Below are 13,340 nucleotides of genomic sequence, written 5' to 3'. Positions count from 1 at the left end.
GCGCCCACAGGGTCTCATGGCCGATGATCTCACATAAATGAAGTTTGTGCAGTGTAGTGGCCGTGTATTGGGTTGTGTGTTGGTTTGGACATGGACATTCACGGTAGGGGCATAAAGGGAGGTTCCTCTTTTCTAAATGCCAGAGAGAAATGAAACCCGGTCAAATTCGTAACATCTGCAGTCCCAGGTCCTTCGAATGTGTCATTAGGGTTATTATCACCGATAATAAACATGCCTCGTGTCTACTAGGAGACAGACCTGGTGCACACTGACTCACTTGGGGGCCCAGGTGGGCACCTTGCAGGGGGCATTGGCCAGGCCCAGGTCTACTCACAAGGACTGTTAAATCAGTTACGTAGATGGTGTCAGTAAATGCATTGTCCTTCAACTGGGTCCCCCTCTGCCCAACCCCAGAGCCCTTAACCCTGGGACACACAGTGACCTAGGTGGCTGCCAGAGGCCCTCATCAGCTGGATGGTGGCTGGAGATGGGGGACGGGAGGCTATTGAGTGTCCTCAGCCTCAGGATCTGTATCCCAGACCCCTACGCGGGCAGTGGGACATCCAGATCGGGTTTGGACTGCGTCCTGATTTGGAGCACAGAGAAGTCTATTCTTCTCAGGCTGCAAACCAGCCCATTCCGGGGCATTCGCATTTCAGATGGGTTTGCGGTCACATGCACGTTGTTCAATTTCACCGAAATCAGCAGCACTCGGGGTGTCGATCTCAGCCCTGTGGGTTCAGTGACCATCAGTGCCAATTACATGAAATGCCAGTTGCCACGCAATTCTACCCTCGCACAGGCCAGCCGAAGAAAAAAATGTGTTCCTAAAGTTAATTAAAACCAAACCAAGACCACATGGCTCCTTTTGGGGGAACTGACCCCGGCTCCTTTCCCATCTCCATTTCCCTCTCGTGGTGTTGAAGCTGATCCCACCCAGGGCTCATTTTGATTTTTGCACAATTCACCTTTGTTGGGATCTAGGCTCAATTTGTTTGAGTAGTTGGTTGAACCAACAGCCCACTTGGATATTTGCATTTAATAGGCAAATGGGATCATATATCTGCTGGACTAAGTGTCTCTACTGTGGGGATTTTCACCTTTGCAGAGGCACGTGTAAGTTCCAGGATTATGAAATATCAAGTTATATTAACCAGGAAAAAGGGAGGAGGGAGGATGGAGGGACACAGACCGTGGAATATTGGGGTACTTTCGAGGCCAGTTGATTTCTACAGCCTGTCTGAGCTTCCTGCATGTCTGTGGAGATAAAATTGATTGTGAATCAATTGGCCAGAAGTTTCTCCTGTGAGATTCGGAGCTTGGCTCATTCCCTGGTGTACCTTTGATTTTCTGTTGAGCAAAGCCTCGGTTAACAGGACAATAATTAGTCATTAAGAGCACACCATGCATTTCGGAAACCTGATGGTTGATAGAGTTTAATCTTACCATTCTGGGCTATAATTTTTTAAAATGTTTTCAAAGTAGCTTTTTAAAATTTTATTGATTTATTTTTAAGCAGCTTTATTGAGATATAAATTCAGATACCGTGCAAGTCACTCATTTAAAGCATGACATTTAATGACCTGCGGTGTGTTACATTATTCACTTTCTAAGAATTGTGGTAAAATATGTATAACGTAAAACTTAATATTGTAACCATTTTAGGTGTACCTAAATGGTGGTGTTAATTGCCTTGACAATATTATGCAACCGTCACCACCATCTATCCCTAAAGCTTTTACCTCACCCGAAATAGACATGTTTCTACCATTTAGCCTCCCCACAGAGTGTGAGAATATCCAGGTGAAAAATGAAGCGATATGGTCAAGTTTCCTAAAGGAGTTACCTCCCAAGTGGCTCATGGGTTCCTGGAAGCTTCCGGGTCTTGAGCTTGAGCTCCGTGAGGAAGGGAATTTGGCGCGGTGCTGCCAAGATCTGCAACGGTGCTTGGCACATGTAGGTGTACAGTGCATACGAGTGAGATTTGTTGTTGGGAATATCTTAAAATTGGAGTGGCTGTGTTGGAACAGCCGTGGTTAGGTGTGAAGGGTGCCCGCTCTGTCCCAAGGGGCCCTGTGGCAGGACAGGAGCCTGTGGGGGATTGTCAGCCATGGAGGCATTGGGTCTCTGTGGCACTATGGGGGGCTGATGGGAACTGGGTCCATCTCGTGTGTTCTGGGAACTCCCAGGGCTTTGAGCCAGCTGCCCCCTACCAGCTTTCCCCGTCTCATGCAACAGTCATGTGGCTTACATCTGCCACACACTTGATATTTTTCTAAGATGTCTTCCAAAATAACTAGAAAGAGAGGTTATTGCCTCATTTCACAGATGAACTAACTGTGGTCCCCAGGCAATCTCAGGGCGAGATACCCTTGGGAGCCAAGAAGAGGAGCCTGCCTTTTCTCCTTTGATCAATCATTAAGGTTACAAATAGTCACCCAAACGTCACGAAAGCCCTCACCTGTGGCCTGTTTAGAATCAGCATGTTTCCAGACGGTGTGGCGGTTTTACCTGAAACATGGCTGCTTACCCTGTGACTCTTCTCCCTTCTAAAGGTGGTTGCTGGTCTCCTTCCCTGTGGACATTGACTTGCTCCGGTGCATACAATGAGGTAGAAATGAGCTAGTGTGGTTTCCAGGATGGAGTATAAATGTGATGCAGCTCCTGCCTCGCCCTGTCTGTCTTAGGTGCCCACCGTTAGAGCCCAGTCACCGTGTGCAGGAACCAGGCCACACAAGAGGCCACACGTCCTCTGGCCACAGCCCCTGCTGTGGTCCCGGCCACACTTGTGTGTCAGTGCACAGCTGTACGGGGGACCCAGCCCCAGCCTTTGAGCCTGCCCAGTAGATGCCATCAGTGGAGGAGCAAGTAAAGGAAACATCAGTGTTGTAAGCCAGCAAGCTTTGGGCTTCTTTGCTGTGCAGGGGTGGATACTAGGAGTGATGATATCACCCCTTGTGATGTGTGAGTTGCAGGTTCCTCCTGGGGCTCCCTTCAACTTCCCTTCAAACCCTCTCTGCCTGGCTTCTGTCTGTCTGTCCTCCTCCTGGTACTTTATGGATTTAATGAAGAAAAGTTAATCATCATTTGCCACATATAGGACAAAACTTTAACCCTCGTGTATTAAATGGGGGTGATAATGTACTGCTTCTCGGAGGAAATTAAAATTACACAGCAGAAGCGTCCACTTGTCAGCATACCCATGGACACCACCATGGTAGACAGACCCATAGGCGGACCCAGGACCCCACACCCTGGTGTGCACACCCTGTGGGACCCCCTTCCCTGAGAGCAGCCAGGGCCTGTGACTGCTTCTGATCCATAGGGTCTGGCAAAGGTAACAGACGTGTCTGGTTCCATACACGTGGTTATGGGGTGGCGCTGCCTAAGGCTGTGGCCCTCACTCGGCTGGAATCCACTCACCATGCTGGCTGTGAAGAAGCAAGTGGCCACACTGCTGAGCCCTGTATGGTGGGGAACTGTAGTTGACCTCTAGTTGTGGAAGGCAGCCTCCAGCCGATGGCTAACAAATGAAACAAAATGAAATGAAGCACTCCAAAGCTGTAGCTTTCAGTCCAACAGCCCTACAGACCTGAATTCTTCCAAAAGCTTGAGTAAGCAAGATACTGGATGTTTCCCCACTCAGGCGTTCAGATGAGACCAGCCCCAGCCAACATGTTAATCAAAGCCTTGCAGAGGCTGCAACTGAGCTGGGCCCAGACCCCTGACTGTTTTTGCGAGCTGCTATGTGTATTGAAATGTGTCATGCAGCAGAGACCACCTTAATCCACATCGTCACCATGCCATGTCCGGCAGCTGTACAGGTCTCCTCTCTAGCCTCCTGTCCTCCACCCACCTGCAGCCCCCTCAGCCTTTTCTCAACCCTTCTGTGTGGTGACCCTGTAAAAATGTAGGTCAGTCTGTGGCTCTGGCAGTGACAAGATAATTGTCATCAAGCTCATGGTTCACTGTCTACCTCCACCTGCACCTCTGGCCATGTCTCCTGCTTCTCTCCGTCCCTCCCAATAATGACAACTCCAGCCATGTGGGCCTTCTGTCTATTCCCCAAGCTCATCAAGCTCACTTGTACTTGGCACTAGCCATTCCCTCTTTCTGGAATGTTCTTCCCCCAAATCTCCACATGGCCGGCTCCTACTTGGCTGGAATGGCCCCTGCAGCCCACCCCTCCCCACGTACTCCCCTCCCCATATCCTTTCATTTTCATCTCAGCTCCCACCACGACCTGGCATGCCTGGCTTTTTTTGTTTATTTTCTGTTCCCCACCCCAGTTATACTGTGTGCTTCCTGAGTTAGGAACTCTGTCCTATTTGCACCTGCAGCCCTGAGGATTAGGACACTCCTTGGCATGTGGTAGGAGCTCAGCTAGTATTTGTGGGCTGTTCTGAAGTCCCCAGTGAGCCAGTGGTGGATAAAGTTATTGCACGTCACCCCCATGACGTCTCTGCTCCCGTGCCAGCTGCCTTCCTCACAGCCGCCTTCCTTCCCCAGTGGGGAACACAATTCCATGGGCGGATGCTTGGGGCATTTTTATTTTAACAAAGAAACCAATGCAGTGACTGTCTCTGTGGGGAGTTTTGGCTCTCCAGAGGCCGGGTAAGGGAGCGATTTATTTTGCGGCTGGTCTGTAAACCTCTCACCAGAGAGTACTTCTGAAGCTCCAGGGCGGCCAGCTCCACTCCAGGACAGGGACCATTCATAAGTCTGTAGCTCCGACACTGACAAGATAATGGTCTCCAAGCTCCTGATTCTGGCTCCTCCTGTTTTCCTCCAGCCTGGCTGCCCGGAGCCTCTGGGTGATGGAGAGAGGCACATCTCTCAGGGCTGGTGCCAGCCACTGGACAGAAAGCTGCCTGCCAGGCAGCAGAATCAGAACATATGTTAAGTGGCTTTCAAGGACAGTGGGCAGGGCAGCAGCGTAGTTATTTGGCAATGTGCATCAGGTCCAGATGGGCGATGGTGCCCTTACAGTTTTCGAGAAAGATGAGAATCCTGAAACACCAGGCACTCGCCTGCCATCCCCAGCCCAGCAGGCAGTGGCTGCAGAAAGCTGGTTCTGTGGGGCTCACACTCCCAGCCAAGTGCACTCTGAGCCCGTGCCTCCCCAGGAACCTGGGGCTCCCCAGGGCCTGGGAAAGTGGGGAAGCCACTGACTCAGCTCACTGTTCAGCAGGGGATGGTCTGCATGTGCCTCACAAAAGCTGAGCACAAAACTCACTGTGAGGAACTTTACACGAGAGATGCAGCTGTCAGGGCCTCGCCTGTGCTTCAGTGTGTTCTCTGCGCTCCTCACTGGGCATGGTGATAAGTTTGTTCCCCTAGAAGCAGAGGCTACATCTAGTAATAACAATAGAATTATAATAATAATACAAACAACACTGATATTTGTGCATTTTACATCTTAACCCCCATAGCCTGCCCTATTCAGATGCACGCAGGTGCCCACAGTCCACCTGCCAAGGCAGTGCCCTCGGTGCCTGCATGAGAATCAGTGGCCCACTCCTCCCGTTGAGGAGCTGAGCTTGGAAATTAGAGAGAGAGAGGGGCATGGGCCGAACAATTGCACAAATATCAGGCCTCACCGTAAGGCAAGCACTGGGAGGGAAAGTCCTGCCCCTGGCATGTGACTTTAAAGCTCATTTTGTGGATGAGGGGTCTGAGGCCCAGGCAAATGATCCTGGGCGGGGAGAGCAGACAAGGGGGGACGTGTGGATGCCAAATCCAGGGATTCCTGAATGGATCCCCAACACTTGTCCTCAGGATGGGTCCCACAAAGGGCTCATTGAAGGGTGGTTGGAAGGACAGTGAGCTGCTGAGTCCCACGCTGTCATTGGGATTGAAACCGCACATGGCTTGGAAGGACTTCTCTTCCCCATGTGATGATCCCAAGGGACTCCAGCTGCCCATGTGGTAGGTGCTCGGTGAGGATGGCATATCCCCAACACCGTGCCAGGCAGGCTTGTGGGATGTGATGGGGCTCTGGGCCACAGGGGCCTGGAGACTGGGGTTGTAAAGAGAGGCATCATCCAGGAAAGCACTGGAGAAGTGAAGCAGCATTTGGAACCCGTGTCAGGTCCATTGCTTGGGCCGAGATGGAAGCAGGTCCCACGAGGAAAAGGGGAGAGTGTGTCTGGAGGCCACCTCCATGCTGGTGTGGCCAGGCACCCTGCTGGTCTCCTGCCAGCACGTCTCTCTCCTGCACACACGTGTGTAGGCAGCTAAGGCTCAGCAACAGCAGACCTCCTCCTGTTGAGGGGGTGGGGGCAAGGGTGGTCGGACTCACCCCCTAATCACATGGGAGCGCCAAGGGTGGTTTGCTGACTGTGCAAGATATAGGAAAGTGTGTTAGAGCATGGGTGAGTGTGAGAGCATGTGAGGGTGTCTGAATGTGTGTGTGTCAGAGTGTGGGTGAGTGTGAGAGCATGTGAGAGTGTCTGAGTGTGTCAGAGTGTGGGTGAGTGTGAGAGCATGTGAGGGTGTCTGTGTCAGAGTGTGGGTGAGTGTGAGAGCATTGAGGGTGTCTGAGTGTGTGTGTGTATCAGAGTGTGGGTGAGTGTGAGAACATGTGGGAGTGTGTGTCAGAGTGTGAGTCTGAGCATGGGGGGTTACTGAATGTGTGTGTGTCAGAGCATGGGTGTGAGAGCCTGTGAGGGTGTTTGTGTAAGTGTAGGTGTCAGCATGGGTGAGTGTGAGACCGTTTGAGGGTGTCTGAGTGTGAGTATGTGTGAGTGTGTGTGTGGATGTCAGAACATCGGTGAGTGAGCATGAGGTGTGTGTGTGTCAGAGCATGGGTGAGTGTGAGAGCCTGTGAGGGTGTTTGAGTGTGTCTGTGTAAGTGTAGGGGTGAGCAGGGGTGAGTGTGGGAGCACATGAAGGTGTCTGTGTGCGCAAGAGCATGCACTTTGAAAGTATGGGTGAGTGTGCACAAGTGTGTGTGAGAGTGTGTGTGTGTGATAAAAGAGGTTAAATACAGATTTGCCCAATGCACTCCTGTGCCCTGGGACCGCTCCCTTCTGGACAAGCCATCAGTTAGCCAGGGAATTTCTGGAATACCAAGAACAATGTCAGGACACTTCCAGAAGGAAGCTCCTTCCTGTCAGAGGGAAGAAAACAGCCCCGGAGCTGGGAGGGGATCTGGCTGCAGAAATACAATTCTGTGCCTCACCCTGGCTCCCGGAGCACAGCGGTTCCCAGTCACTCCACAAGAAAAATAGGGCTGTGCCGCCGGTGACCTGTGATGAGGACAATATCAGTTCTCCTTTTACATTCAGAGAGATCGTACAACTCCTTAAATATCAGAAATGTCTTTTCTGTTTCCTATTTTTTTCTCTTCTGGTTGTCACAATGATTTCCAGGGAGTGGGCTAGACAGGGGAAATTATCCTCATATTTTGATGCAGAATTTAAAATGACTTGTCCATGCCACAGTCAGTGGAAATGACAGAGTTGGGTAAGATCCCAGGGGTTTGCTATTCTACCTAGTATCTCCCCTGAGGCACAGCAACGGGAATGAGACGGAATTTCCTATTAAAAGTATGAGGTGCACATCAATGGGTCATGCAGCTCTGGAAAATAATTATCTCCTTCTGCTTCTTAACTCTCTTCACATCCTTTCCATGTGACCACTGTCGTTGCCACTTTTACTTGTTGCTTCATTGTATTAGTTCTGTCTTTGTTTATTCCAAATATTTGCATCCTTGTTTGAGGTGGAAGTTTGGGAAAATGCTTCGTGATGAATATTCCCCCCCACCTCTCAGCTACCTTCCATCGGGACTATTTGGGAGAAATCTGGGCAGCGCGGCCATTTGGATGGCCCATCTGTGGGTCCCCAAAACCAAGACGCACGGGGTCTTCCCTCTGCCTTCAGAGGCTTGAGGTCTTGTGGAAGAGGCAGCTGTATGGGAGAAGCGGCTGGCGATTTATTTATTGCCATCCTTGGGGTTTTACTGGGGTCTCCATAAAATCTGCTTGTTGAGTCAGAAAGGTTTATAGTCTGGGATGTGTTTGGGGATTTTTAGATTCTGCATGTTTAGTTTGTCATTTTGAGAAAAGCCACAAGTTTTGTTTTGTTTCATTTTGTTTTAAACAAAGGAATTTCAGGATTGGTGGAGAAGCTAAAGAGAAGCCTACATCCTACAAAAGGGAAGAAAACATTCTCTGGGGCATTTTCAAGGACATAGAGGCTACAAAGATTCGGGACAATTCATCTGGTACTTTTTTCAATCCTTAGTTACAAATTTTTAAATCTGTGTCTCTCTTTCTGTGTGTCACACACACACAGATGAAATAGCTAAATGAGATTTTTTTTAAAAAAAAGCTTCAGGGGAAAATAAAAGTCATTGCCACAAAGTTTCCAAAGAATTCATAGTTCTCATACTTAGACACAATTAAAATGTGCTTGCCAAGGTAAGAAGCAAATATTTGTATTTCTACAGAATGGCAGGTATGTCTTATAAAGGCATGCCTTGTTTCTTTCATAAAGAATGTAAATTTTAAAACAAATATTTTTGCCTCAGTTCAATTTCTCTTAAAAGATTTAGAAAGAAATCAAAGATGTCTTTTTGACATGAATAATATGCAATCATCAATTTCTCTCCAGCAGACATTTGGGTGTGTGTGTGTGTGTGTGTGTGTGTGTGTGTGTGTGTATTACAAGCAAGCATTCTAATATTGCACAAAATAGTTTACTCTCTTTGCCTACTTTGTTGCAAATTCTGAAGGTACCTAGGAGTCATGTAGAAAAGCCCATCTTGTTTCTTTCAAACCTCTCTTAAATATTCCTTCTGCATGAACTTTGCCTTCAATTATTTCAATTATTTTCATGCAAATGTCACTCAAGAAATATTTATTTACATATTTATGTATATAAAATGTACGAAGTCATCTTAGGTACCCAGTTTTTGCAGTAGATCACACTGACAGTAATATGCATTACTAGGTTTACTGTGAATTCAGACAGAACACAAACTGTGTTACAATAGTTTCCATAGGGGCTCAAACTTAGACACAATATAAACCAAACTAAATTAAAAGAATTTTTATAATAGCTAAAATCTAATAACTAATTTTAATAGGGTTTATAGATCCTCATTCAGGGTCTTAGGAATAAAACATCCTTTATTTTGGCAATGAAGTAATTGGTTCATTAAATAAAAACTACAAAATATGCAGCTCCCTTCGCGTTGACAAAACGTGAGAGGGGCATTAATTGATCACAAAGAACACGTTCACTCCCCAACAGCAGCAAACATTTCAAACAACCCCCAGGATAAATTACAGCAGGCTGTCTTCCGGTGAGGACAGCTGTCCCCAGGCCTGGGGACGGATTAACCATCCCAAGCCGCATCCACTTAACTGCTGGAAAGGAAAATCTCCTTCCAGCACCTTCCTGAGAGAAGGGAAGAGAGAGCTGGATTCGTCTCTGCCCAGTGACTCGGCTGCTTTCACAGGGGAAACGCTGCTTCCCTCCACGTCCGGTGAGGCCAGCACTTTCAATGGAAAGGGGGAAATTCAGTGGACTCTGGTTGTTTCAATGTCAGAATTTTTAAAATCCACCTAAGGCAGAAAATGTATCTCGCAGGTGGCTTATTTTTTATGCCTTAAATCTAGACTTCAGGTGTCATAGATGCAATCCGAAATCTGTCTGCATTTTGTCAAGAAATACTTTTAGTTTTTATTTTTTTATTTTTTTGTTCTTTTTTTTTTATACTTTAAGTTTTAGGGTACATGTGCATATTGTGCAGGTTAGTTACATACGTATACATGTGCCATGCTGGTGCGCTGCACCCACTAACTCGTCATCTAGCACTAGGTATATCTCCCAATGCTATCCCTCCCCCCTCCCCCCACCCCACCGCAGTCCCCAGAGTGTGATATTCCCCTTCCTTTGTCCATGTGATCTCATTGTTCAATTCCCAGCTATGAGTGAGAATATGCGGTGTTTGGTTTTTTGTTCTTGCGATAGTTTACTGAGAATGATGATTTCCAATTTCATCCATGTCCCTACAAAGGACATGAACTCAATCATTTTTATGGCTGCATAGTATTCCATGGTGTATATGTGCCACATTTTCTTAATCCAGTCTATCATTGTTGGACACTTGGGTTGGTTCCAAGTCTTTGCTATTGTGAATAGTGCCGCAATAAACATACGTGTGCCTGTGTCTTTATAGCAGCATGATTTATAGTCCTTTGGGTATATACCCAGTAATGGGATGGCTGGGTCAAATGGTATTTCTAGTTCTAGATCCCTGAGGAATCGCCACACTGACTTCCACAATGGTTGAACTAGTTTACAGTCCCACCAACAGTGTAAAAGTGTTCCTATTTCTCCACATCCTCTTCAGCACCGGTTGTTTCCTGACTTTTTAATGATTGCCATTTTAACTGGTGTGAGATGGTATCTCATTGTGGTTTTGATTTGCATTTCTCTGATGGCCAGTGATGATGAGCATTTTTTCATGTGTTTTTTGGCTGCATAAATGTCTTCTTTTGAGAAGTGTCTGTTGATGTCCTTCGTCCACTTTTTGATGGGGTTGTTTTTTTCATGTAAATTTGTTGGAGTTCATTGCAGATTCTGGATATTAGCCCTTTGTCAGATGAGTAGGTTGCAAAAATTTTCTCCCATTTTGTAGGTTGCCTATTCACTCTGATGGTAGTTTCTTTTGTTATGCAGAAGCTCTTTAGTTTAATTAGATCCCATTTGTCAATTTTGTCTTTTGTTGCCATTGCTTTTGGTGTTTTAGACATGAAGTCCTTGCCCATGCCTATGTCCTGAATGGTAATGCCTAGGTTTTCTTCTAGGGTTTTTATGGTTTTAGGTCTAACGTTTAAGTCTTTAATCCATCTTGAATTGATTTTTGTATAAGGTGTAAGGAAGGGATCCAGTTTCAGCTTTCTACATATGGCTAGCCAGTTTTCCCAGCACCATTTATTAAATAGGGAATCCTTTCCCCATTTCTTGTTTTTCTCAGGTTTGTCAAAGATCAGATAGTTGTAGATATGCGGCGTTATTTCTGAGGGCTCTGTTCTGTTCCATTGATCTATATCTCTGTTTTGGTACCAGTACCATGCTGTTTTCGTTACTGTAGCCTTGTAGTATAGTTTGAAGTCAGGTAGTGTGATGCCTCCAGCTTTGTTCTTTTGGCTTAGGATTGACTTGGCGATGCGGGCTCTTTTTTGGTTCCATATGAACTTTAAAGTAGTTTTTTCCAATTCTGTGAAGAAAGTCACTGGTAGCTTGATGGGGATGGCATTGAATCTGTAAATTACCTTGGGCAGTATGGCCATTTTCACGATATTGATTCTTCCTACCCATGAGCATGGAATGTTCTTCCATTTGTTTGTATCCTCTTTTATTTCCTTGAGCAGTGGTTTGTAGTTCTCCTTGAAGAGGTCCTTCACATCCTTTGTAAGTTGGATTCCTGGGTATTTTATTCTCTTTGAAGCAATTGTGAATGGGAGTTCACTCATGATTTGGCTCTCTGTTTGTCTGTTGTTGGTGTATAAGAATGCTTGTGATTTTTGTACATTGATTTTGTATCCTGAGTCTTTGCTGAAGTTGCTTATCAGCTTAAGGAGATTTTGGGCTGAGACAGTGGGGTTTTCTAGATATACAATCATGTCATCTGCAAACAGTGACAATTTGACTTCCTCTTTTCCTAATTGAATGCCCTTTATTTCCTACTCCTGCCTAATTGCCCTGGCCAGAACTTCCAACACTATGTTGAATAGGAGCAATGAGAGAGGGCATCCCTGTCTTGTGCCAGTTTTCAAAGGGAATGCTTCCAGTTTTTGCCCATTTAGTATGATATTGGCTGTGGGTTTTTCATAGATAGCTCTTATTATTATGAAATACCTCCCATCAATACCTAATATATTGAGAGTTTTTAGCATGAAGGGTTGTTGAATTTTGTCAAAGGCTTTTTCTGCATCTATTGAGATAATCATGTGGTTTCTGTCTTTGGCTCTGTTTATATGCTGGATTACATTTATTGATTTGTGTATATTGAACCAGCCTTGCATCCCAGGGTTGAAGCCCACTTGATCATGGTGGATAAGCTTTTTGATGTGCTGCTGGATTCGGTTTGCCAGTATTTTATTGAGGATTTTTGCATCAATGTTCATCAAGGATATTGGTCTAAAATTCTCTTTTTTGGTTGTGTCTCTGCCCAGCTTTGGTATCAGAATGATGCTGGCCTCATAAAATGAGTTAGGGAGGATTCCCTCTTTTTCTATTGATTGGAATAGTTTCAGAAGGAATGGTACCAGTTCCTCCTTGTACCTCTGGTAGAATTCGGCTGTGAATCCATCTGGTCCTGGACTCTTTTTGGTTGGTAAACTATTGATTATTGCCACAATTTCAGCTCCTGTTATTGGTCTATTCAGAGATTCAACTTCTTCCTGGTTTAGTCTTGGGAGAGTGTATGTGTCGAGGAATTTATCCATTTCTTCCAGATTTTCTAGTTTATTTGCGTAGAGGTGTTTGTAGTATTCTCTGATGGTAGTTTGTATTTTTGTGGGATTGGTGGTGATATCCCCTTTATCATTTTTTACTGTGTCTATTTGATTCTTCTCTCTTTTTTTCTTTATTAGTCTTGCTAGTGGTCTATCAATTTTGTTGATCCTTTCAAAAAACCAGCTCCTGGATTCATTAATTTTTTGAAGGGTTTTTTGTGTCTCTATTTCCTTCAGTTCTGCTCTGATTTTAGTTATTTCTTGCCTTCTGCTAGCTTTTGAATGTGTTTGCTCTTGCTTTTCTAGTTCTTTTAATTGTGATGTTAGGGTGTCAATTTTGGATCTTTCCTGCTTTCTCTTGTGGGCATTTAGTGCTATAAATTTCCCTCTACACACTGCTTTGAATGCATCCCAGAGATTCTGGTATGTTGTGTCTTTGTTCTCGTTCGTTTCAAAGAACATCTTTATTTCTGTCTTCATTTTGTTATGTACCCAGTAGTCATTCAGGAGCAGGTTGTTCAGTTTCCATGTAGTTGAGCGGCTTTGAGTGAGATTCTTAATCCTGAGTTCTAGTTTGATTGCACTGTGGTCTGAGAGAGAGTTTGTTATAATCTCTGTTCTTTTACATTTGCTGAGGAGAGCTTTACTTCCCAGTATGTGGTCAATTTTGGAATAGGTGTGGTGTGGTGCTGAAAAAGATGTATATTCTGTTGATTTGGGGTGGAGAGTTCTGTAGATGTCTATTAGGTCTGCTTGGTGCAGAGCTGAGTTCAATTCCTGGGTATCCTTGTTGACTTTCTGTCACGTTGATCTGTCTAATGTTGACAGTGGGGTGTTAAAGTCTCCCATTATTAATGTGTGGGAGTC

The 13,340-nt window shown here is 45.8% G+C and overlaps 1 protein-coding gene across 3 annotated transcripts in view; it reads left to right on the top strand.

Annotated features, from left to right (window-relative positions):
- Positions 1–13,340, top strand: part of LOC741478 (uncharacterized) — a 128,693-nt gene that overhangs the window by 100,399 nt on the left and 14,954 nt on the right. Inside the window, exon 12 of one of the 3 annotated variants that reach the window (XR_010152177.1) lies at positions 8,109–8,372. The exons of the other annotated variants lie outside the window; for them this stretch is intronic. The gene's annotated coding sequence lies outside the window, so the exon portion shown is untranslated. Of the gene's footprint in view, positions 1–8,108; positions 8,373–13,340 lie in introns of those variants that run through there. 3 annotated transcript variants of the gene reach the window in all.

This window comes from Pan troglodytes, chromosome 18 (assembly GCF_028858775.2).
Source record: "Pan troglodytes isolate AG18354 chromosome 18, NHGRI_mPanTro3-v2.0_pri, whole genome shotgun sequence".
In the NCBI taxonomy this organism is placed as follows: Eukaryota; Metazoa; Chordata; class Mammalia; order Primates; family Hominidae; genus Pan; species Pan troglodytes.
The sequence above is the reverse complement of the archived record's forward strand: the minus strand, read 5'-3'. Positions and strand labels throughout refer to the sequence as shown.